This window comes from Puma concolor, chromosome E4, assembly GCF_028749965.1.
Source record: "Puma concolor isolate L17-30 chromosome E4, mPumCon1.1.hap2, whole genome shotgun sequence".
Lineage (NCBI taxonomy): Eukaryota > Metazoa > Chordata > Mammalia > Carnivora > Felidae > Puma > Puma concolor.
The window spans coordinates 12,883,025-12,908,432 of NC_141683.1; the positions used below are offsets into that span (position 1 = coordinate 12,883,025).

Genomic DNA, 25,408 nt, shown 5'->3' on the forward strand with positions numbered 1-25,408 from the left:
AGGCTATAATAGGATTCTACCTGTATTTGATCTTGCAACCTGAAGTCAGCGGCTAATTAGACCGTGTATTTATCTTTCTCTTCTTCTAAGTGCCTATTAACACTCAAATGCCCCCACACAAAAAGCCTATACAAACAACTTCTACCAAGGCTCCTGTACCTTCTGGTGCTTTTCCAGACCTCCCTCACACAATTTTCTTAATTATATCTTCCACCGTCCCCAGCTGTACCACTGGAGCAGCTGCTGCTAATCCTAAATAAATATTTCCTGTTCTCCTTAGAAACAATTAAACGTAGCCTTTGCCAAACCTTTGGCATCGAAGGATCACACTGCTGGTGGTGCAACAGTTGCTCTTTGTCCCCGTGAATTGAGCAGAGACTGATTCTAGACCATTCTTACTGAAGTCCTTTGTCTCGAAACGGAGTAGCGTCAGCTGATATGTCTATAACCTCTCCGTTACGCATGGTGAAGTTGGTGCTCTTAGAAAATCACTCCAGGGAGCATTCTGCCCTCCAGGCACCAGAAACAGGTGGGATATGTGCCGACAGATGTGTGTCTGCTTTGGGGTGAGGGGTGCTGACCGACTCGGCCAGCTTCCAGAGGGCTGGAGCTGATGAGGCCTATGCCAAGTCTTCTTCCAGCCTCTGCCTTTCCAGTGGGTCCTGAGGGCCCGAGGTGCTGCTTTTCAAACTTGCCTTCTCCCGGGTGTCACCTGGAGGGTCTTAAGCATGTGCCTGAACTTATCCCAAGAGAGCGTGAAGGTGGCCCTGGGCATTAGGATGTTTGAAAGGTCTCCCTGGGCGATTTTAACGGCAACAAAACGTGAGCTCCAATGGCTTGAATAAGCGTCCCTCACATCCCTGCTGGCTCTTTGGGTGCCTTTTTTCCCTGCTGTGGCTCCCTTTGGTTGTCAGCACGACCAAGGCGGATGAGACTGGACTTTAGACCTTGATTGTAGGCCTGGCTCCGCTTCCAACTGCAGAACCAGCCCAGAGGAAGAGACGAAGGAGATCGTATATTCTGCCCCTCTCCAAGCCTGGCCTCTACTTTTCTTTGGCTGGACCTCTCCAACACACGAGTGCTTCCCGACAACTGACCTAAGAAGCAGGTTAATTCAAAGGGACTCCTAAAACGGCAGAGCAAGGAAACCTTTTCCCCAGTCCCCAAACACAGCTGCCACCGTTTAATCCTGGAGAAGTCATCAGGAGAGGGCGCTATTTGGCAGGCAGAGTCCTGTCACATAACCACCCCCCCTCCCCCCCCAGCCTTTTCACTGAGTCCCTCAGCTCTTATGTGAGGACTTATTGTTGTACTTTGAAGTCAACTTTAAGAGGCATTTTTCTATTTCCCTTATTAGTATGGAGACACTCTATCCGGGGAGCAATGTAAATTTGGACCGTGGGCAAGCACTGAGACCCTAGTTTCAGGCAGCCCCAGAGAGTCTTTGTCCCAGCATATCCTACAGGCCAACAAGCAGCCTCTGGAAAGCCCACTCCAAGAGAAAGAGACCAAATGGTGGCAGAGTGGCAATGCTCTCAAAGGCAGCCCATCCATCATTTCAACTTCGTTCCATTTACAATAAGCACATTCAATTCCTGCTATAATTAAGGAGCTGAAAAGCACATGGCGGGGCACACATATAGTCAGTGTGAGGCCTGGGTAAGATCTCTGTGTCCTTTACAACAATGGCCACTTGAGTGTTTGGTTTTTCTGCCCTTCCTGTGTGGAGGACGGCAGCGGTTTTAGGAATCACAGGTGGTAACTGTTGACCCTAATAAGTCTCCATCCCTCGTGGAGTCTGTGCTGTCAGTCAGTCAACACCATGTATTGAACTCCCGCTCATTGTCGAGCTGCGGAAAGCTTCGAGTCAATAACATGTGCATTAAGGTGCACGATGATTCCCGTGAGCCAGGCGGGGTGGGGGTGTGGGGGGTTAGGAGGTGACACCATAGGCTTCACGCATTCACCGAATCAGCTAGCAGCCTTTGCGTCCCTAATAGGGCAAGTCACTGCTAGATTTTGAAGGAGATGCATACGTGAACAAGATAGTCTTGAGTACCCACGCCAAAATGGGGGAACGGTGAGGTGAGTTAAATGTAGTGAAAACATAGCACTTACCATGAATGTTCTGGGCACTTTACATTCTTCAGTGCATTTAAATCTCACAGTAACCCTTTGAAGGAGATGCTGCCCACATACCCCCTTCTTCCCATTGAGTGGTTGAGGAGTTTGAGGCTGAGAGGTTTACCTGAGCTCACAGAGCTCAAAGTGGTGAAGTGGGTCTTACCCTCTTTTTTCTAATCTGGTGCTTCCTTAGGAGTGTCCTGAGAGAGGCAGAGAGAAAGGGAGCACATGAAGAGGAGGGAGACTCTGGAAGTATGGAAGGCTTGGTTACAGACGAAGGAGTCCAAACTCTTAACTCTCATTAATTGTTGATTAGCCTTGGGTTAGGTAGCCTTAGAAATGCCCAGCGCAAAGCAAGAAGGGTCTTGCAAAGGAGAGCAGAAAAGAATGAAGCCAGAAGGTGAGAGAAAGGAAAATGATAAATTGGAGCCATGGCAAGTGGAAAACTGGCTAGTGCTAACTGCCATGTGTGTGCTTAGCTGCTCTCCCATCTGAAGTCACTGAGCACTCCCAAGTGGATTTTCCCCTCACCCACTAAGACCTGCCCTTAATCTTTAGATTAGTTTAGCAAACACTCTAATGATAAGGCTGATGATGAAACCTCTTTCCTGAGTACCCTGGAAGAGCTTGGGGGCATGTTTGGGATGCTTGCTCCCTCTCAGATCTCTGAAGGCAGAACCTAGGAATTCCCCAGCCAGGGGGCTCCCCACCCTGCCTTGGGGAACTCACAGGAATATCCCAAGGCAAAGAAGCACCTGGGGTTTCTCAAGGAACTTTCCGTTACTGCCACGTTGGAAAATGTAGGCCTCCTTCGTGGTTGTGTTCTTTGGTTTGACTTAGAGTCATAATGTGTTTTCACGTTTATTTAAAAACGAAAATATATTTTTTCATTTATTTTGAATGGCAGTTTCTATTTATCATTAGCCAAGAAGATTTAAATCTTTCAGCGCTCCCTTCATTTTTCTTAGAGCGAAACCAAAGCCTTCACAATGGTCCACGTGCTCTGCACAATCTGTACCTCCTTCCCATCTTTTTGCAGCACTAGACCCTTACCTTTCTTACCTCATCTTCTACTGCTTTTCTCTTTGCTCTCTCTGATCACCACGTTGGCCTTATTTCTGTTCCATGCGTATGCCAGGTATGCTCCTACCTCAGAGCCTTTGTGCTGGTCATTCCCTCTCCTGGAATGTTGCTACTTCAAATGTTCCTGTGGTTCCTTTAGTTTCAGTTGTCTTACCTTCCTCAGGAGAGGCCTTCCCCGATCACTCTATTTAAAATTCAGCTTCCTTCCCTCTTATTCCTCTTCTAAGCTTTGGTTTTCTCGAGTACTCATCACCTTCTCATAAATCTCTCTCTCTCTTTTTTTTTACTTAAACTCCAATAAAATGTAAGTTTCAGGAGGGAAAACCACGGGTGTCTTAATCAGGACTGGGTGTTCTAATAGAGTTCCATGTGCATAGTGAATGTTCAATAAGTATTAAAAAAAAAAAAATTCAGCTGACATTAAGAATAGAGGTAAGCCACCCCAGCAACAATGACCACACCTAGCATCCAGAGCTTTGTTTCTAACATCATCCTCAAGTAAAAGGAACCAGGTTCTTTGAAGAAATGACTGATTCTAGGACTGGGTAGGAAATACACAAGATAAATCTGGAGCATCTTGTAGTGCCAGAAAGTGAGGAAATGCAAAAATAAAAATAAAAATAAAACAAAAGCCCAAACTAACCCACCACACAAAAAACAAAACAAAACAAAAAATCCTACATTGATGAGGGTATGTCCAGTTGGTAGAGCTCCCAGTGCCAAAGCTAGAACAATTTGAGCAACAAAATGGTGTAGCATTGAATTACAATGCAAAGGATAAAATAAATATCTGTGAGTCCAGGCTGAGATAAGTCATGATTACCTAACTAGATAGGAGGGAGGAGACAAATCTCCCTTGCAGAAAAATTTCATATAATTTATGTAGATATTTTGCCTTCAAGGAGGAAGGACATAACTCCTTGTCCCTTAAGTGTGGGCTACACATACTGATTTCCTTCCAAAGAATACAGCATGGAGAGAGAGGAAGAGAGAGAGAAAGAGAGAACCAGAGAGAGAAGTAACTTCGCAGTGGAAAAACCTGACAAACCCCACCTCAGCTTGCTGTTCAAGGTCAACGTCAACAGTGATAAATCATGGTGATAGTGTGTGTCCTTTAATGATATGATGAAAATGGCACTTTTACCTTTCTAGTTTTCCTACCCAAAACCCAGAAGCCCAGTTTAATTGTGAGAAAAAACATCAGTCAAGTCTCCATTGAGGGACATCCTATGAAATACTCAACCAGTACTCTTCGAAACTGTCAAGGTCACCAAAAATGAGAACAGTCAGAGAAACTGTCACAGCCAAGAGGAGCCTAGGAGACATGACAACTAAAAGTAATGTGATGTCCTGGATTGGATCCTGGAACATAAAAAGACTTAGGAAAAAACTGAGGAAATCTAAATAAACCGTGGACTTTTCGTTGGTTAATAATTCTGTATCAATATTGGTTCAGTCATTACAACAAATGTAATAGACTCTTGTAAGAGATTTCTAATAAGGGGTATGGGTGTGGGGTATATGGAAACTCTGTAATATATTTGCAATTTTTCTGTAAATCTAAAACTGTTACAAAATAAAGTCAAAAAAAGGAGAAAAAAAAAATTCCACAGAGCCAACTCCAAATTAGTTAGGAAGCCAGAAAACCATTATTGTATCTTGAATCTGTCAGCTCCAGTTGGAAACGTGCCAGCTCTCTGAGAATGATTATACTGAGAGCTCTATTAATCTCCTGATACTGGCAATAACCAAACTCCTTTTAAATTTAGAAATGAAGTAAATGGTCATTTTTCTTCCCACCACTTTTTCCTTTGCCGTTCCTTTGCTCTTTATAGCCTTGAGGTAATCTTTAAAAGCACATTTATTTTCCAAAGAATGCAATAATTAATAATTCTGCATCTTATTTCTTAAACTTGCTGTCAGTTACTTTCAATATCTTTTACTTGGTCAACAATATATTCTAAAATTGTTTGGTGGTTGTTGTTTTTGTCTCTTGGACGTAAAATTGGAGACTCATTTAGTCTTCTGGAAGGGCAGGTGGCCTCTAACATGACCCATAATCTATACCTATATGTGTTTTTAAACTAACGTGTTTGAAGTAAATTGTCCATAATCTCTCTCTAGGTGAAATTTGTTCTTTTGGAGAATAGTAATAAAATGACATGGTAATTCATATTTTTACTACAGTGCACATTTTCATCTGGAAGAAAATTCATCGATTGAAAAAATAGAATTGACTAAAAATTAGTAGTTAGTTTGTTATGTTTTAGATGCTGAACAAAGTCCTATCCAAAAAAAGTCTTTGGCTTTGGTTCCTCAGCATGTGGCTGTGACTCAGTGATTCTCCTTTGATCTCCTACCCTTAGTACTTTGTTTCTCTGGGAAAAGAAAAAAAAGAGTGTTAACAATATTGGCTTCAGTCAGTTGGGTTGAGTCTCTTTTTAACCATCTATTTTAAGTTCACCTGAGAATGGCAACCTTGGGTTTGCTTGGCTTTTCCAGGATGTATAAACAATGTAAAATAAAAATACCAGAATCCAAATGCAAAATCCAGCTTCGACCCCACCCCTGTGCTGTTCTTGAACTGTGTAACCATGGTCAGGGGATTTAACTGCTCCAAACCTTGGTTTCTCAACTTGCAAAATGGTGACCGAACTGTCTTTCTTGCCCACTTTCCTTCCATGTTTCTTTGGGAGAAACAAGAGAAAAGGTACAAAAACTTAATGTAAATCACAAAGCACAAAATAAAGGTGAATGATCATAATTAGAAATATTTTCTGGGGTGTCTGGGTGGCTCAGTCAGTTGAGCGTCCGACCTAGGCTCAGGGTATGATCTCACGGTTCGTGGGTGTGAGCCCCGCGTCCGGCTCTGTGCTGACAGCTCGGAGCCTGGAGCTCCTGCTTTGGATTCTGGGTCTCCCTCTCTCTCTGTCCCTCCCCCGCAAGCTCCCTGTGTTTGTCTCTGTCTCTCAAAAATAAGTAAACATCAAAAAATTTTTAAAGAAATATTTTCAGTAATCAACATGTTATTTTTTTTCTTACAGTTTTTTTTTCAAATAACTTTTGGAGAATTCTTGGAATTATTTTTAACTGGTTTAAAGTGCTTGTATCTGCTGTGCCCGGGCCTTTATCTCGGCTTTTCTCCTGCATGTCTGACTGTGCTTGTCGCTGCCTCTACTTCCTAATACTTCGAGATCTTCTTTTCCCTAAAATGTTCCTGCCCATCAATTCTTTCCATTCTGTGGACACACCAAGAAAATTTCTTTCTGGGTTCAGATGTTGATTTCACCTTTCTGAGCTTCAGCTTCCTCACCCATCAAATGGGAATAATAATAATAATAATAATAATAATAATAATGCTTATGGCATTGGGCTGTTTGGGGGATTAACGAGATGATGTGTTTGAGGTGACAGGATCCTAGGACACTTGATAGATACTCGGCAAATGTTTGCGGGATAAATGAATGGATTTCCTTCCACGAATTTCCAGGTGCGTCGTGTCCACTGGGTTGCTTATTTCCCTAGTTCTGATTATGAGCCCAGTTCTTCATGCCCTCTGAGGGGCCGTGGCCTGAGCCCAGAACTGTGTGGTGAACAAGGCCATTTTGATGATCCTGAGAATATGAAATTTATCGTGTAGATCTACTCTTGGTCGAGTCTGGTCCTTTTTTTGTCAGGCTTGAACTGACCTGCTCAGAAAGAGTGTATTGTAAAAACTTACTGGGACCGAAGTAAGGGAGCTGTCCATTTATCCTTCTTCCCTGGCTGTGTCACCAGGTATACAACCCATGTCACAGAGCAGGCAGTGGGTACCCGAGTCTGCCAGGCTCTGCCTGCCTCTGTGGTTACGATGTGACTTCTCCAAGCGTTTCAGCACCTTTAGGGGAAGACCTGACCTCTGGGAACTTTGCTGCTGAAAGTCCTATCAGTCCTCCCTGGCGATAAGTGACTGTCCAAGTGAGACCTGTGTGTGGCAGCCAAGCCCCAGGGATAGAGGTGTGTCTGGCCATCACTGTGACGAGAAGGGAGGAGAGGAGCGTGGATGGAAGGAGGAGAGAAGGAACCAAGTGAACCGGTATGTTCTGAGTGTGTGATGTGAGCCAAACACTGGCCCAGGTTCCCCCAACCTGTTAGTCTTTGGTCTCTCCTGAGCATCTCAGCACTCAAGACCATCTTGTCTGGATTGGTTCTTTGGTGTTCATGAACAGCTTCTGACTGCCTGGCTACAGGAACACAGGGACAGGTCTTTAGTCTGTTGAGGCTTGTTTTTCCTGCAGTGCTCGATCAGGACAAAGCACAAAGGACCTCCAGTAGGGACTTGGTCAACCCTTGAGGACAAGGCGGAGGATACACAGCTGTTGCTGAGATGGAGCCCTGGCTTTGACCATATGGAGCCCACCTGTGCTCTCTCTCCCGGGCGGGCAGTGGGGCCTCAAAGAGCTGTTGTTTCCTTTGTAAAAAATCTATTGATGGTGGTGGAAATCTCTGGAGCTTCCAGGAAACACTTTTGGAGGGAAGACTTTTTCAACATTGTCGCTTTTCATTATCTCTGCCCTGTTCGGGGTGGGAGTAAGAACTCTTGTTCGCTGTGATCGCTGAAGTCCCCATTATCTCCAGGGAACGTGAAGCCAGCGGTTTTGTTTCCTTTCCCATCATGGCGTGCTGAGCCATGTCCTTGGTCAGTTCTTAGTCTCCAACATCTTTTCAGTTTGCCACAATTAATGGGCACCCGTGTGGCTATTTTAAGATTTTTCTTGAGGTGGGGAACCTCCGTGACAGGCATCAATACCTGCATGTTATTTGTGTTACGTGTATATTTAACTTATTTCTCTGGAGAACTCCATGCTTATCCAACCAGGTACCATAAACCTCTTCCAAAATGTCATAGCTTGGGTTAAGTTCAGGGCTATTAGACTTTAAGGACTGTGTTAGATCAATCAAACTCTGTATTTGTTTCTCATGTGCCATTCCAGCCAGGAGTGCATTGCGATTTTAAAATGTCCCCCAATTTTCAATATTCTCCTGGCTTTCTGGCTACATCCATGATACTTTGGGAAGTAATAGGGGAGCAGCGATAGCTAACATCAACCTTTTGGCCAGTAACTAAGTGGGCAGAACATGAGGAAGTCTGAGAAGGCTCATTCCAAGCAGGATGAGACCCAGAGATACCTGGAAAAGAACTTTTAGAAATATTTCTGAATTGAATTGCAGAGTCCAATGTTTGCTAAGCCAAAATGCTTTTTACCTAGAGAATGTCAAAGCATCCGACAGCCAAAAGGTGGCGCTCCTCACCCACCATTCATTTCCTTCCAAGGTAAGGCCATCTTCTCGTTTTCTTCTGTTCCTTCTATTAGTTCTTTCATAATAAAATATTATACCCTCATCCTCTCCTGGTAAAACATAGCAATAAAACGGACCTTATTCTTTGGGTTGATCTGTGTTTTGATATATGCCAGTCCTTATCCCTCTGGGTGGACGATGCATAAGGTAAACTGTTTGCATTTTCAGTCGAGCTTGGCTTTATAGCTCTGTGTGTATCTAAGTCTATGCTGTATTACTGAGCACCTTTACTATAAAATCATCTCTGACCAGATCCAAGATTTTAATTTGTCTCTAGAGCTTGCCTCTCTCAATTTCATAAACCGTGCAAACACAGCTGGAGCAATTTACAGGCTGTGGAAAAAGTCTTGAGTATTTTTGCTGAAGTACTAATTCAGGGATCATGCTTTGTCATTTCCTGTTTCATTGTTGTTTGTACAAGTAGTGAATGGCCAATGGACTGTTTCAGATTTGCCTGGCCCCTCAACACTATTGCGGGCACCTCCTGTTGGGGCATGGCATGAATTGGGTGCAGCATGACGGCAAAATGGCGTTGGATTCGAGAAGGAATTCAAGGACACGTCGCTGAGAATGAAATCAGAGCAGCACTTTGGAAAGAAGGTAGGCTTATAATCTCTGGGTTATATGACTGTGGGGCCTGAGGCTTTCAAGAAAGCAAATCCCGCTGTTAGAGCTTTCCACCAACCCTAAATACTTTTGAGATCTACTTCCAGAATGTGCACCACAGAGTAAGGGAGACTTTTGTAGTCTTCTGACTTATGAATCGTTAGAAGCATAGACATGAAACGTGATGGAGAGCAACACGCTAGCACTGAGTCAAGGGGCTGAGAAAGCAAGAAGATTACCCCAGTAATGCGCCACGAACCTAGAATTTGGAAACCTAGAGACCTGTGTTTAGAACACAGGCACAAAGTCAGACAGAAGTTAGAAGAGTTTCTGAGCGGCATAAAGAAATCGTTATCCTCGGGGCGCTTGGGTGGCTCAGTCAGTTAAGCGTCTGCCTCTTGATTTCAGCACAGGTCGTGATTTCACGGTTCATGGGATCAAGCCCCAAATGCAGGGTCTGCTTGGGATTCTCTCTTCCCCCCATCTTTCTCTGCCCCTCCCCCACTCATGCTTTAAAAAAAAAAAAACTTAAAAAAAAAAACCAAACCTCGAGAAAGTCATCATAAAGTATAAGCACCTTGTTTTGTATGAATGAAACCTAGAGAAGTTTTAGGACTTTGATGCCTGGTATACTACAAGGTAGGTGCTCAATAAGCATTTATGAGATGGATGGATGAGGAATGGCGAGAAGGAGAACTTCAAGGGAGGCATGCTTGCTGAGCTCCATGTTATGAAAAGACGTGAGGGAGGAACAGTGCCTTGCAGTCCTCAGCTCTCTCTGAAGGCACCACCACTACGGCACAATTAAATGATTGAAGCTCTCTTTGTAAACCGCATTTGTTGACAAAACATGGAATTACGTTTAGAATGCCCTGTTCATTAAGATCAAAATGGAGGTGATAAAAATGGTTAGACTTAAAAGCCACTCATATTAAAAGCAACTCATTCTGTTAAAGGGACAAGCTTACGTTATTTATTTTGAACATTTACCACCAGCTAAGCATTGAGCTCGATTCTAGAATATAGTGGTAAACAAATTATCTAAGGTGTTCACTGAGATTGCCTATTTCGTACCTTTATAGTGTAACAATAATGAGACATTGGTACTTTTTTTTTTTTGAAATATACAAAGAACAAGTGCATTTGTGCAGAACCGATCCAAAATACTTCTAATTCTGGTTCGAGTCCTCCATAAAGCAGTCATCTGAGGAAAATATTCTGTGCTGCATCAAGCTTGATTTATCGTATGGATTTGTCTATATTGACAAACTAGGAGGACTTTCCTACTGCATATGTTACCCATTAAGGCAGGACAATGAAATCAGGCAAAATGCTGAGAGGTCATGTCCTTCATCACTCTTACCAGCATAAAGAAACAGCATTATGAAAATTACCTTGTTTTTCAGTTTGTTCATGGGCCCAACAAATGTTGTGGCTTCTAGTACTCTCTGGGTTGGGGCGGAAAGTCTCATGCAACTTGGTATGTAGAGGATGAAGTGACATTGTCAGAAGTAAAAAAGCAAGATGACTTTAGTTCCCCTTACCCAAAATGTTTTCTCACCAAGCTCTAGGAGACATTTCTGAGAGGGTTCCTCTGGTGTAGGTTTGAACTGAGGTTTGATAGTTTGTTTTACCTTTTTAAATGTGTAGGAATAGTGCCTGCCTTTTATTCTTCAACGCATTCAACCATTGATTTCCCCAGTAATCTAGCAATACTCTTACCACATCGGTAGTGTTCCTTATTACTTCTATTGAATTTTAGAGGTCAAGTCAGACCGTGGCTACAAGAGCTTGCATGTTCAGCTTCAGGCCACAGAGTCATAGGGCATGGGATGGTGTGTATCTTTAGATCTTTCACTGTTGGTGCTCAACTCTTCCGAGATTCTGCTGTTTATACATTTGCTAGCTCTAATTCCACATTTTTGGGAACTAAAAGATGCTCTTTAATGTACTGAATTGGTTTTTTAAGTACAGATTTTTTTTTTTCATCTGTATAGGCTGATGTTGAGTTTCCAGAATGTTCTTTAAGTGGAAAAGTCTGGGTCTTTCCAACATCAACTTATTCTAATATTACAGAAACCCAAGAAACAGTTGCTTATCTAAAATTTTCACTTTCCAATCAGTTTTTATAGTGATTTTAAGATCTAGCCTAATCTCAGGACAAGTCTGATAGATAAGGGATTAGTGTTGTTTCTGCATTGCAGCTCTAGGTCATGCCTCATTTCCAGCGGTTCCAACTCAGTGAGATTCAAGAATGAAATGCCCCTATTCATGCCACCAACTAAATTCATGAGTATGACCCATTTCTCTCTTCAAAGTTGTGTGTATGTATGTGAGTATATGTGTGTGTGTGTTCCATTGACAATGCTAGGTTCAGACACACACAAAGGTCACTCTGACTTCTCTTTTAAACTTACATACTGCCCCAAAAGATTGATGAAGTGCCAAAGCCAAGAGAGTAATAAGCCAAACATAGTTAAACAAAATACGTCTACCTCTAAAAAACTCACATATTGATTTGAAAACCTAAAGAGAAAATTATTTCTGGATTACTGATTCTATTGGTTGGATTTTATCGGTGGGCATGATTAAGAGTCAACTATATGTATTTTTTCTGAACCACTAGTCCGCCCACACTGTCCAGATTGTTTTTATAACTATGGAATTTTCCACTCAGGTTGCATTTTCCTTGTTTGCTTCCATCAACATTTCTGTGCCCAAATAGTTTCTTTTGTGGCTCAATTTTTCCATCTTTTTAATATAGAGGGTTGATCCCAGCTGTAATTGTGCCTGGTTATATACTGACAACCCACAGAAACAAACATCAACAAACACAGTCCTTTGATAGGATGATGTCATCACAATTTGAGTTTCAAAAGCAAATACAAGTGGGCAACTTGGACACCTGTGCCAGCTCTTCTTGGTTCTCCCTCCCCTCCCCTTGATGATGAAAGAATTATCTTTGCTGAAGGTGGAATGCTCTGCTGACACCAGCTCACCTAGTTTCAACCCTGGAAGATCGATTTCACATCAACTTGTTTAGATTGACACCGAGGCCACCTGGGCCTCCGCTGTAAGGAAACCCAGTGCTTTGCTTAAACAGTAGACAGCTATCAAAATAGGGGCAAGGTGGGAGGGGGCGGGGGAGGAGAGAGAGAGAGAAAGAGAGATTATCAGACTTAATATTGGCTCGCATTAGAGAGCTAGAGAACTCTCTCAGGTCTGCTAATGTTGCCATTACCATTTGTCAGGTGTATAATCAACCAGGAGAATAGGGAAAATGGGGCCTTTGTAGGATCCTGAATCAACATTCCAAACAATTCAAGCACTGTTCGCAGGTTAGAGCCGTACCTTCCTGACCCTTCTCTTCTCAAAGAAACCACCTCCCAGGAGCATTACATCGATCGTACGTTCACTTTTCCTCAATATGACAGCTGGTTACGTGACACCATGAGACTCCATTCTTAATAGCTATTGTAAAGAAACAGCTGTTGGAACAGTTTTTCATGTTGTTCAATCTTGTTTCCAGCATCAGAGGATTTAGGATTTGTGCATTTTTGGAAAGACTTTTATCTTTTGTTTTACGTTGATTTCATAGAAAAAGTAAAGGCCATTTATGGTACAAAACAACAACAACAACAACAACAACAACAACAACAACTATAACATCAGGGTCAGGGAGGATAATTTGTTTTTTGAGGTTTATAAAATAACGTTTCTAATCACTTTCATTTCCGCACTAAAAATGGCGTCTGTCACATGACCTCCTTGACACAATGCACAGAGGACAACGGAAGCTCAGCTGTCATGGCATCTCGTTGGCTGCATCTGTACACTCTCCTTCCGTATAGTCAGTTTTGCACTGGCTCTTGCTTCCATCCCATCTCCCCTTTGCTTTTGCTTTTCACATCCCTTACCTCCTTTTTAAACCCTCACGCCAGATCAAGAACTCCCCTGAAGGGATTTGTCTTCTCTGTTCACACTAGGAAGAAAATGGAAGTTGGTAAGACAGCAGCATCAAATAAAGGAGTAAAAATCTACCTCCTGAGAGCCCATGGTAGTCAAAAGAGTCTCATACTGGGAAGTCCAGGCATGTGATTTCAGCTTTCCAAAGGTAAAAAAACAGAACTAACATTGGACTCACAAATGAACGAGACATCGAAATCATGTCCTTCCATTGTTTTGAATGTAGCTCAGGAAGAATTTTCCAGAGCCCTCGAACCTTTGATTGGAAAATACATTTAACATGTTTGAGGTTTTTCCAACACCAAGGAGAACAGATGACTTCTTGGCAGTGCTGCATTTCCAGAACACAGTTACCTTTGCCTCCTTTTGGGCTGACACTTCTGTCTTTTTTGCAAAGGGGACTAGTTCGCTCACTCAAGAGAAGAAAACATGGTGCCGGTTCCGAAAAGTGTTACTTCCACAAGCCTTTCCTCGGTGTTTGGAACATTGATAAAGATGTTCCTTGCATATTGAGATATCATTTGCCAACGAATATTCTCTTGAGAAGGTACCTCCTTGACTTAAACTCACATCATGGCACAAATTATATATGTCCAGGAGAAGAGAGAAAACTTGAAGGTGCTGGATCCTATATAGGGTGTGTTGTGTATACGTGTGGCTTTTGCCTAAGCCCAGCACTGTTTTGGTTCAGGGGCAAATACTCATAGTGAAATAGTGTTTTTGTGGTGCTAATTATTGCATTATGAAAAGATACTTTGGGCTCAGGTCTTAGAGGCTCAAAGCCACGAATCTCCCCTGGAGAACACTACAGAGCACCCATTGACTGGAGCACTCAGCAGCAAATTTAAATTTATTCACAGAATTTGGTAAATATAGCCAGTTATGTCCCTCTAATGCAGCCACGTTGTTAACTGCGTAAATTAGCAACCTGATGACGAACCTAGAAATAATATAGGTAAGGAAATCCAATCTGCAATATAGCCATATATTCACTTCATGAACAGAGTTTTTGAGTGCTCATAATATTTATTTGACAGTGGCAAAAATGGGGGATCCTGGGTGCTCAGTCAGTTGAGTGTCCTACTTGGGCTTAGGTTGTGATGTCACGGTTTGTGAGTTTGAGCCCTGCGGCGGGCTCTGCGCTGACAGCTCAGAGCCTGGAGCCTGCTTCGGATTCTGTGTCTCCCTCTCTCTCTCTCTGCCCCTCCCCTGCTTGCACTCTGTCTTTCTCTCTCTCAAAAGTAAATAAACATTAAAAAAAATCAACAATGGGAAAAATGACTCATACACTAGAAATCTAATTTTTATTTTGTCTCCTAGGAAGCCCCTGGTTGTTTGATGCAGGATGCATGGAATTCATTTTCTCTTTCAAGTGTTAGTTGCCTCAAGAGAAAAAGGACCGAAAATATGGCATCTCCTTGGGTACTTGATCACCATGCACATGTGACGAGACAGAGAAAAAGCTGGAGAGGCAGAGCACAAGGGGGGAGAGGGAGGGGAACATTGATTCATTATTCAGGTCCTTGGGAGTCTCTTGGTGGTTTATTTATTGTGAGGAGCCAGAAAACAAATCCATTCTAAACTTTCTCCTTCCTGGCAGATTTTTCAAAGCTGAGGTTTCTCTGCTGACTGTGCATGTCCTTTTATCATGTGTTTGGTTTTTCAATATCAAGCCATTTCACAAAGAAGAGAGAATATTTACTTTCAATTAATAAGCCACCCGGCAATTACCCTTTGCTCATAAGCATGTGAATGCTTCTGTGTGCGCAGATGATAGCTTCCACATTAAACAGCTGTCCCCAGTAGCTTCAAAAGGCTGTCCCCCCTCCTCACGGTGTTTTCCAATTCGCCTTCCTCCCCGGCACCAAGGTTATGCCTGCTCACTGGCAGGTCTGCAGATGGGCACCCACATGGCTATGAATACACATTTCATATTCACTTACAAACCAAGAATACATATTTTGTTTTCAATGCCTTGTGAAGATTTTTGTCTTTGACATCTGTAAATTAGGCGACTTACTCTCACTGATCCTAATGGCTGTCTTCTTGTATAAAGTATAATTATGCTTTGAAAAGGAGCAGTCATTGGTTTTAACGAAATGAGTGGTTATTTTGAAGACAATTGGTCCTCTGGGCTAATTCTCTTGGTTGTGTCTATGTTTGAAGCTTCAGGACTGTGTAGACACAGAAGGACTTGTAAATTCCTTGAGCGCAGTTCTGACTTCTCTCATCTTTGCATTCGCGTAAGAAAACAGTCAGGAATGTAATAGGCCATGATATCCCTATCTAGATACAGGTATAAATAAAGAGGTAATATAGAGAACTATATTTAAGCTGGTCTGCCATCACCCGGAGAGAATGGGTATACTCTTTACAAGGTTTCTTTGGGTCTTTCCCAACCAGTCTCAACCAACAGGCCTGGGCACACCTTTCTTTCCTTTATTATCCTGGGGAGAATGGTTGAAGAGCTAAACCAGAAGAAAACACATTTAAAAATCATTGTTGACACGTACTGAAAAGCAAGACTCAAACTCTACAAATCTCTGCCAATGTGAATACAGTGGATGCTACTTGTTTAAGTCAAATATTGAATATTCCTCCAGGTTGTTCAAAAAGGCTACCTCCAAAATACTTGTTTGTGGGTGATAGAAATTTTCTCAGCACCACCTTGCCAATGAAATTCCCAACCAGACAACTCATGACTACTAGAAAAGGTTCAGCGACTACAGCAATGAATAAATATGAAAATGAAATCACCCATGTTCCAGCCATTCACGAATCGCCACTGCAACAGTGTGTTGTAAATCATTCTAGTTTCTTCTACAGATACATTGAATGTCTATACATCCATCCTTTATCAGCATTGATCTCTACTTAGCCTGCTTTGAACATGGATTTTGAACTTCATTTTCCCCCCAAACACTACATACATTCGGCTCATCATTTTAATAGCTTTCTAGTATTCTAGTGTATGAATATATTATAATAACCAATAACCTATTCATGGACATCTGGGTGGTTTCCAATACTAATACACGTTTAATACCTGTGTAAAACATTGGAAGTGACACTGGACAGCATAAACAGGAATACGGAAAGTTATTTTGGCTGAATCAGAGCCTTAAAATCTATTTATGATTTAGCATGGTGCTTACACATTAAAAAAAGTAAAATATTATAACTAAAAACTTATGAAGGTTTTCCTTAAAAGCTTGTAGATTAATTGTAGATAGATTCAAGATTATAGATTCGTTATTTTGTCCATCACTGGATATTAAGTACTTTTATAAAAAATATAATTATAAAATTTATAAATGATGTAAGAAGGTAGCAAAGGTGTTAGTTGATGTACACATTTGGAAAATTGGGCTGGAAATCATAGTCTCTGAGCCCATGTCCATATTTATATTTAGACATTCAGAAATCTTGTGCTGAAAGGCTTAGGTTTATCATTGCCATTAAAATTCATTTTAGGGTCTACTGATACATATTTTTTCATATATTGGTTTTCAAACGTAGTTCATAAACTTTGCAGCACATGTAAGAATACTAAATGAAGGTATAAAGATAAAACTAGACATCTCAAGGCCACCATACACTGTTGGGAAGCTTTTACACTGACTGCACAAGGGCACCACAGCGAATGGGGTTCCAATGATATTGCAGCAGTGAGGATTTTTGTATTTATTACAATGATTTTCTAGCAGATGGCAGTGTATTACGAGAGCATTCCGACAGAAATAAAGTATCTTGAGTTCTCCAACTGACACTCTCTCTGATTTTCCCTCAAACTCACGCCCCCTGTGCCTTCTTACACTGCTCAATCAATAATGTCTTATGGAAACCCTCTCAGCTGACGTTGTTCTAGACCATTCTGTCCAATAGATGCATTATATGTCTCATCCAACTTCTATGAAGAAGTTGAAAGGCATAAAGGGATATAATAGTTATTGATTATCAATATTTAGAACAACCACATATATGAAATCATGATTTTAATTTTTGCCATATAATTCCATTGGCTTTTCCATAATCGATGGCTGTATTCATGGCAGAGGGAGGCATTTCTGCTTCCTAAAATACTTCTTAAATTCTCAAAGATTAAATTACATTCACGATTGTCACAGTGTTGACTATTTTTTCATGTTCTTTGAAACTGACAAATCTAATGCTTATATATGTGATTCTTCTTTATTATAATAAATTAAATTACATCATCATACCAGGATTTACAGCTTTCAGAACATCTTCCCACCACCTTGGTATTTGATATTTGAAATTACAACATTGTGAGGCAGGGGGCGTCAATTTCCAAATTTTCCTGTTGAGTGGTGGCTTAGAGAGGGCAAGTGTCTTGTCCAAGGTCCTGTGGTCATAAAGTTATCGAATTGGGTTGGACACTCAGTTAGTGGTCTTTACATGACCCCAATGACCCCATACTGCTTTAGAGGGTGGGATTAATCAGTCCTCACTAGTTTCTGACCCTCCTACTTAACCGTGGTTTTGATTTCTTTTCTTTGTTAGAATGATCCTTTTGTTGTGCGCTCTCCTGAATACATTTTTAAATTTCCATCCTTTATGTTTCTCAGGTGCTATAGGAACATTTTGTTTTCACTTTCCATCCAGTGCACCCATCGCCTTCCTCATTACACACATGCACATTTAAAAGGCTAATTGAGTCTACCTATGATTTTAGCGATTGCAATGCGATCTAGTAGAACAATCAACTATTAATTACCGTTAATGAATAATATACCTTGGTCCTTCAAATCTTTTGTCATGCATCTCTGGTTCTAGTCTAGGCCAAGTTTATAGTTAAAGTGCTCTGCAGCTGTAAGCACGCTATAGTTTATAAAAAACATCTTTCTTCATTAACATTTAAGAATAAGTTTGTATTGTTGGATTCAATGGACACAACTTAAAAAGCCACACGATTTCAGCTTTTCTGGGGTGGGGAAGGGGGAGTGTCATGTAGAGTCAAACCATTTCTTTGAGATCTGATGAAATGAAATTGTTTCAGCTCACAGTGGTCTGCTAACATCTCAACGCCACCACTGCCACCGCCACCAAAAAGCAAAGGATTCTTCCTTTTAAGTTCAATAGTGAACAGTTGGATCTTTTTGTCAGGAGCTGGTAGGTTAGGTGACTGTCCTTACTCACATGTGAGCGTTACAGGCTAAAGAATAATTTACTGGTCAGAGCATATGCGCTTGACTGTGGCAGTCTGTAAGGATTAACATATTAATTAGTTATTTGCATCCATTACGGTTTTATTCTTTTCCTTGGAATCCTGTGGACTATTTATTCCAACCTTCAAAAGTTGCAGAGCAGGGCTGTTCATTTAGCTTTCTGAATGGCTGAGTAGAACAATAAGATTGTGTAACACTGGGGCACGTAAGTGTCTTCGTCAGGGGATAATGTAGCTACAGAAAGCCCTTTTCATCCTTCGCGAGGGCCCATTATTCCTATGTATCTCTCCTTTATGCTTTGTGAAAAGGTTTGTACAGTAAATAATGACTGACTATGTACTAGCTCTTTCTTCTTTTGCCAAGCTCTTTTTAGCTTTGGCAGCAATTTTGTTTTCCCTGTCATCATCTAATGTCTATTTATTTTACATTGCTACAAAGCCAGTGAAATTCCCTTATAAATCCCAGGTCATGAAGATGAAGCGGCAACCTGATTCCTTTTATTAAATGTCTGCAGTGTCCTCTGCTTTTTCTAATTAGGTTCAAAGTGGTCAGTGGCTTGAAAGGCTCCGGGCAAGAATCAAATCTGTTTGAACAATGCATTCCTAAAGGCCACGCATATTAGATGTTTGGATTTAATTAGAAGACAGGTATCAAAAGTCAGATACTCGCTGGATGTATTGGGGTCCTCACCACAAGGTCCTTATTCCAAGGCAGGCAATTTGACCAAATGGATCCCCTCCCCCTGGCTCTCCCCACCCCACCACATACAACAGACATTAGGTATTCAGAGCCTGGGGCTATTACTCACCACTGGGTTTCCAGGACTGCAGTTTTCTGTGTTAGCGCTGCCACAGCATGAAGGTGAGAACAAGAAGCTCTGAAATTGAAGGGGAAAAGATAAAAGGAAAAGCGTGCAGAAGAAAAGAGAGGCCCTCTAACTGCTCTGTCAACCCACTTTTCTTCTCTTCGGCAACAGGCTTGTTCTGAAGATGGATGGTACCAGAGACCAGCTGTGATCTCCATCTGGGTACCATTTGGTAGCAGATCGATTTTTCAGGCCAAAGTCTCCTCCAATTGTTGTGGTTAGAGAGGGAAAGTGAGAGGTCCACTGTGTTTTCTTCCACTTCCAGACCACTGCCTCTCCCTACGTTGGCTTCTTATCAAAGGGAGGGGAATTATTTGATTGTGGGGTGAAGGGGGTGAGGGAGTTACCCGATGAGAGCTGGTGGAGCTCAGACACAAAGCATCTCATGGAACACATTAAATATTAAATCGACCCAACACATACTTCTCATATTGTCTCTCTTTTCCCTCCTTCCAAACTTCGGGGCCATCGGTAAGGAAGGTGCTCTTCTGAGGAGTGGAGTCGATGTGTGTGTGCGCACAGCACCAAAGCAACTGGTTGAAATATGAAAAATTCAATACATCGACTACAGCTCTTTTTTGGTTGTGCTGAGAAACCAGTTTGAATCGTTTCTCTTTACGTCTTCGACAGTTGGCCTGGGATGCCTGGACAACCACCTCAGCCAACGTTTTCCATTTTCCAGACAAAACATTTTGTAAAAATATTGTGAACCCGAAGAGGTTTTGTTAAGTACATTATTTGATAGAAACGCTTTAAGAATCCGATTTGCTAATATTTTAAAAATTGAATGTTGGCGCTTTTTTTTTTTCTTCCCAACTAGTTGTATCACTGTGGCACGGGCATTGACTGAATTATTGTTTTGGAGTGAATTTGCCCTCTACTTTGCTGTTCCTCAACTCTTCCATCCATCATCAGGGGGATCTACAAAAGTTGGGCTAGAGGTTACTTGAATGCTCTCAGAAGACGTTTTTTTTTGGGCTGACAGTTGGTGGTTTTTCTTGACGTGAAATTCTTCTTTTCTAAGAGGCAGTACCTATGGCATGCTCCTGGGCCCCAGCTCTTTATGTTATTTGGATTTGGGGCCTGAGGTGTTTCACAAGCATTCACAAGAATTAGCCCATCTGATCCAGGGAGAGATTGCGATATCTTTTCTGGCAAACCAAGCTCCTTTTTTCTTGCCAACATGGACATTTTCCAGAGTTGGCACGGGCTCCTCAGCTTTCCTAATGTACTGAAGGTCAGTGGTCTTATCCCTAAGGAGAAGCCATAGCTGAGGGACATGATCAAAGTCGATTTTGTGTTGCCCCTTAGCTTATTACCCTTTTACCTTGAAAAACCCAGAATAATTTAAGAATATGCTGATAAATATGATGAAATTATACCTGATTCTTGCCTTGAGTTCTAGAAGGAAGAATTCAGAGGGTGAGGTGGGGTGGTGTTGATGGAATGAAGTGTGTGAGGGTGTAGCAGAGGTATAACTAGACCATCTGGGTCAGTGCTGCTCAATAGAAATGCAATCTTTAAAATCTGGTGTATTTTGCACTCACAGTACATCTCGGCTTGAACCAGCCGCATTTCAAGTGCTCAACAGCCATGCAAGACTAACGACTAATGTACGGGACAACGCAGATCGGAAGTAAATAAAGAGGAAGAGAGTTTTAATTGAACACTTTCTATATGCAAGGCACTGTGGTAGCAGTGAATATACACTATGGCTAGACTTCACAACCACCCTTTGAGGTGACTACGTTTTAAATTTTACAGAAGAGTGAGGTAGCTGTATAATTTATTGTCCAAACTGGAGCCCTTTTGGAGTAATAGCGCAGCTTTTATTAACTACCAAGGGCAATAGATATAATCTAGAACCATTCCAGGCAGACTGGCATGAATAGTCAACCTAGATGGGGAAACATCACAGAATAAGTTAACTAGTTTGCCCAACATCACAAAGCCAGTAAATGGAAGCATGATCTAAGGTTAAAGCCAGATCTGTTCATCTCAAAAGCCCATGCTTGGCCTGTGCTTCCTTCTAAAAGGAAGGTATTCCTTCTAGAATCCTTCCTTGATAGTTTGGTTAACCATTCAAACTCTGTTGGCAGCATAGTTCTCTATCAGGAAAAAAAGATGCAGGCCTTCTCTGTTCTTAGAAAGGCCCTTCCAAGGAAGCGGAACATATACAGAGGCTGACTACATTCCCGCCATTTTTAACAGAGATGAGAAGCCAGTTTAGCTATGCTTATTTGGTGGCAGGTTGGGGGTAGGGTGCAGGTCTCCAGCAATTTTCTCTGGAATGCTCTGGCATGCAAAGTCACTATCCCTGTTGGGAAAGCATTATCATTGGAATCTGTTCACAGATGTGTAAGAGGGCCAGAAATGAAAACATCGTGTTCTGCTTTCTCTAGGGCTCTTCAGATTTCCAGCAAAATGGAACTTTCTCTTCAGTGTAAATGAGTGGGTTCTCTGATCCTCAGTGTTTCTCTATTTCCTCGTCTGTTCCCGAAATGACGTTTTTCTCAGAAATGTGTACATTGCCCCCTTTAAGTGATAGCTAGAAGTAATGTTGGCTGCTGAAAATCAGAACACAGCAGGAGAGAGGACTGGGAATATTTCTAATAATGATGGCTAGCATTTATTGCGCGATTACAGGTATCAGACACTACTTAAATTGCTTCATCTTTATCAACTCACTTAATCCTAACAATAGGACTAGGAGATACATATTATAATTATCCCCTTTTTACAGATAAGGAAACTGGCTCAGAGAGTTTGGGTAATTTTTCTAAACTCACAGAGCTTAGTTAGTGCCAGAGCTTGGTCCCGGACCTAAGTTTGGTTGATTACAAAGCATTCATCTCACATTAAGTAAAAACCAAACCCACCTGCATTACCAAGGGCATTACTTGGAATTAATCTGTATTTGTACATCTACCTATTCAATCTTTGTTGTCCTGAGATTCCTTAGAAATATATTATCAGCAAATTGAATGAGACAGGTGACTTTTTGGTTTGTATTTCCTATAATGGCAAAAGTTCCCTGGTAGATGTTTGTGGAAATATTTTGGATATTGATAAGCACCTTTCTGTCTTGCAGGTTAGGCAAAATCAAGCTGGTTGCTCAGTATGGCTGGAAATCTAATACAGGAGATAAGATCAGCTCCCTTTCTCTGTCTACTTCTCAGTGATGGCCATACTTGAAAATTTTAGAGGTTGAGAAGCAGGGCCATTTTTTCTCATCTACATTCTATGTTAATTTATTTTTGAGAGAGAGAGAGAAAGAGCGCAAGCACACGAGAGGGGGATGGGCAGAGAGAGCTGGAGACACAGAATCCGAAGCAGGCTCCAGGTTCTGAGCTGTCAGCACAGAGCCCGACTCGGGGCCTGAACCCACGAACGGTGAGATCATGACCTGAGCCGAAGTCAGACACTTAACCTACTGAGCCATGCGGGCGCCCCTCATCTACATTCTTCTAGATCATCCACCTAAGTTGTCTGAATACAGATGTTTACCATGAAACTTAATTCCAACTGGAATTAAGAAGAAAATGTGGCCCAACATCTGTTTTTCCCTCCTGAACTGGATCTCGTGATGCAGGGGAATGCTCAGGTGAAGCCGGACACCAGGGAAATCTCTTTTCCCTTTCTGGAATTGTACCTTCTTGGACCCTCTGAAGTGCAAAGCAGAAATTGGAGCACAAATTTTATAAAGTGGGGTTATTGTTTGTATTGGACATATTTCAGGACTGCCTGTGACTTTAATATGAGTGCTTTGGTATCAAGTTTTATGTTCTAACTGGCATTAAAAAAAAAAAAAAATCATTCTTTCCCTGAAGGCTGAAACAGCCAAGATGTTATCTGTTCCTTGTGTTAATTACTGATAATGAGCATAAGACACACAATGGCAGAGACACTGACCAAACTCACAGATTGTCCTCAGATACAAAAGGGCTGGGTCTTCATTAGACTATAAAAGTAGATTGGATCCATTGACAAGCAGCAGCTAACAGGGCGTTTCCAACTCATGTCCCTAAATAGCACAAGGTGGATCTGCAAAATGTTATTGCCAAGTGCCCCCCCCCCCCGCACCCCCCGGAAAAGAAATGAAATAATTCTTCCCCATGTTCGGTCTTTGTAGCTATCCGAGGGCTGGGGGAAAAAAATGCATTTATAGGCCTGGAAAAATAGGGGCGGGGCGGATTATCCTTTTCATAAAACTGAGTTCTAAACCTGAAAGTATATTTCTTCCAGATTAACATTTTACTTTATCTTTGCTTGTTAGAAATGATTATTTTTTGTTTCTTTCTTTTTTAGGTTGGTTGAGAAAGCAGTTTGTCAAGCTGCCCCATTGGAGCTTAAATGGACTTATCTATTGAAAAATACTCAGTAAAAATTGAAAAGTGCTTCTCATTACATTCATCTGAGCCCCCCAAGATCACTGCATGTAACTGTCTAGTGTAAAATTATGGACACGGTCACGTAACCACCTCTGGCCGCAGACTCAACTTTCCGCATCTTTTAGTGCCAAATACGTATGCTTACTTAGATTTTTGCTTGAATCACATTTTTTTTCCTTTTTCTTTTTGGGTGATCCCAATTTGTGAGCTGCTTGGGAAACTTTTGTTGCAGGGGGTGGGAGTGTCTGAAAAAAGGCTGTGGATGGTGGTGAGGGGCAGGAAGGAAGGTGGCCAGGTCTTTACGCCTTTCACGGTGGAATGTCTAGAGACCTCAGCAGCAAACATCTTTGAATGTTTGGTGTGAATATGAATATATGGGTGTGTTACATTGATAAAGGAGGATCATTTCAGCAGTAAAAAGTTACTTTTAGAGTCAGCTAGGGTCCTGTTGGGCTCTTATAAGCATGGCAACTCTTCCCAGAGACTAGAGCATTGATGGTTGGTATTTTTTTTCCAATTTTTTTCTTGAAGCTTCTCATACCGTACCTTGCTGAGGCATTGTAGCCTAAATTGGAACTCTGAATTAGGAAGCTTGATGATTCCTTGTATTAGCAGTGGTGACAATACTAATATGTAAAATACTAACAATGATAAAACAATCACTCCCATTTAGGACTTTATGGTTTACAAAGCATTTTCTTATCCATTATCTCATCTGTGATGACAGTTGGGTCACAATACTGCTCCTCCAGAGAGGACTTCCAATGCACTTCTTCTAGATCAAAGTCTTCCCCAGCCTCCGGGAGTGCTGGTGAATCTCCAGCATTCTCCAGCTGGAAAGCGAATCTCCAAGGGTAGTAACCTGGCCACCTGGGAGAACGCAGATGGAAAAGGAAGGAATCAAAGCGAGAGCAATAGATTTGATGCCATAATGTGAAGGAGCTTTGTTTCTCCCCCATATATTTTTAAGCGAACCTTGGGACTTAGGGAGGTGGTTGGAAGATCACATGCTCTTTGAATGCTGTATTGTAGTTGAAATATAAAGCTGCTCCATAAAAAGTTTGTATTGTGAAATGTCGAGTTTTTGGCACATATCATATTTGTCAAATGAGGTTATGTGAGCTGAGCTTTCCAGCATGGCCTCCCCTTGTCTAGCATTGGAAGAAAAGTTTCATAGGGGAAAGCCCAAGCCATGTGAAGCCAGATTGTACTCAGTTTCAATGTCATGAAAAACTACCTCAAAAAGAAACATCTGTAAAAGAGAAATTACTGAATTCTAGAAAACATACTAGGATATATGGCAACTTCTCATGTTTTTGGACTATCAGGAAGAGGGAGAGTGAACAATCATAATTTGATGTAAATTAAGGTAGAGAAAGGTCGAACCTTTGTTTGTTTTACAGATGGAGCATCAGTTGATTAATTACATTCTTCTTTCTGACTTCCATCCCACCCCCAAGTCATTCAATTGTTTGTTGAATAAATCCCCTAGTCAGAGTTTTAATGGTAAGTTTGAAACAGGGTGCTGTCGAAAAAAACCACCAGAGGCCGAATAGAAGCGAGGCAAGGTTTTATTCACGGTCGGGCCAAACCTGATCTGATTTTAAGGAGAAAAGTGCAGAGAACGGCCTCAAAGGTAGCAGTGAGCTTCTCTGGATTTTAGCAAGTCAGAATACGTCATTATTTAATTAACCAATTACAATTTTCAGCATTTCATGGTAGCCAATTATATTGTGACCCACAGACGTTAGTTTCAGTGGGCACCTGTCAATTTAAAGTTCTTTGTCCTAAGAGGGCTTAAAATGACCAATCATAGTTAGACACCCAAGATACCATGGGGCAGT

General features: G+C 41.7%; 1 long non-coding RNA gene across 1 annotated transcript in view; it reads left to right on the forward strand.

The window, feature by feature from the left end:
• Positions 1-24,239, forward strand: part of LOC112864805 (uncharacterized) — a 54,324-nt gene extending 30,085 nt beyond the window's left edge. The window contains exons 2-4 of the long non-coding RNA XR_015245931.1: positions 8,457-8,521; positions 8,996-9,147; positions 23,482-24,239. This is a non-coding gene — a long non-coding RNA (uncharacterized LOC112864805). The remainder of the gene's footprint in view (positions 1-8,456; positions 8,522-8,995; positions 9,148-23,481) is intronic.
• The last annotated feature ends 1,169 nt before the right edge of the window (positions 24,240-25,408 follow it).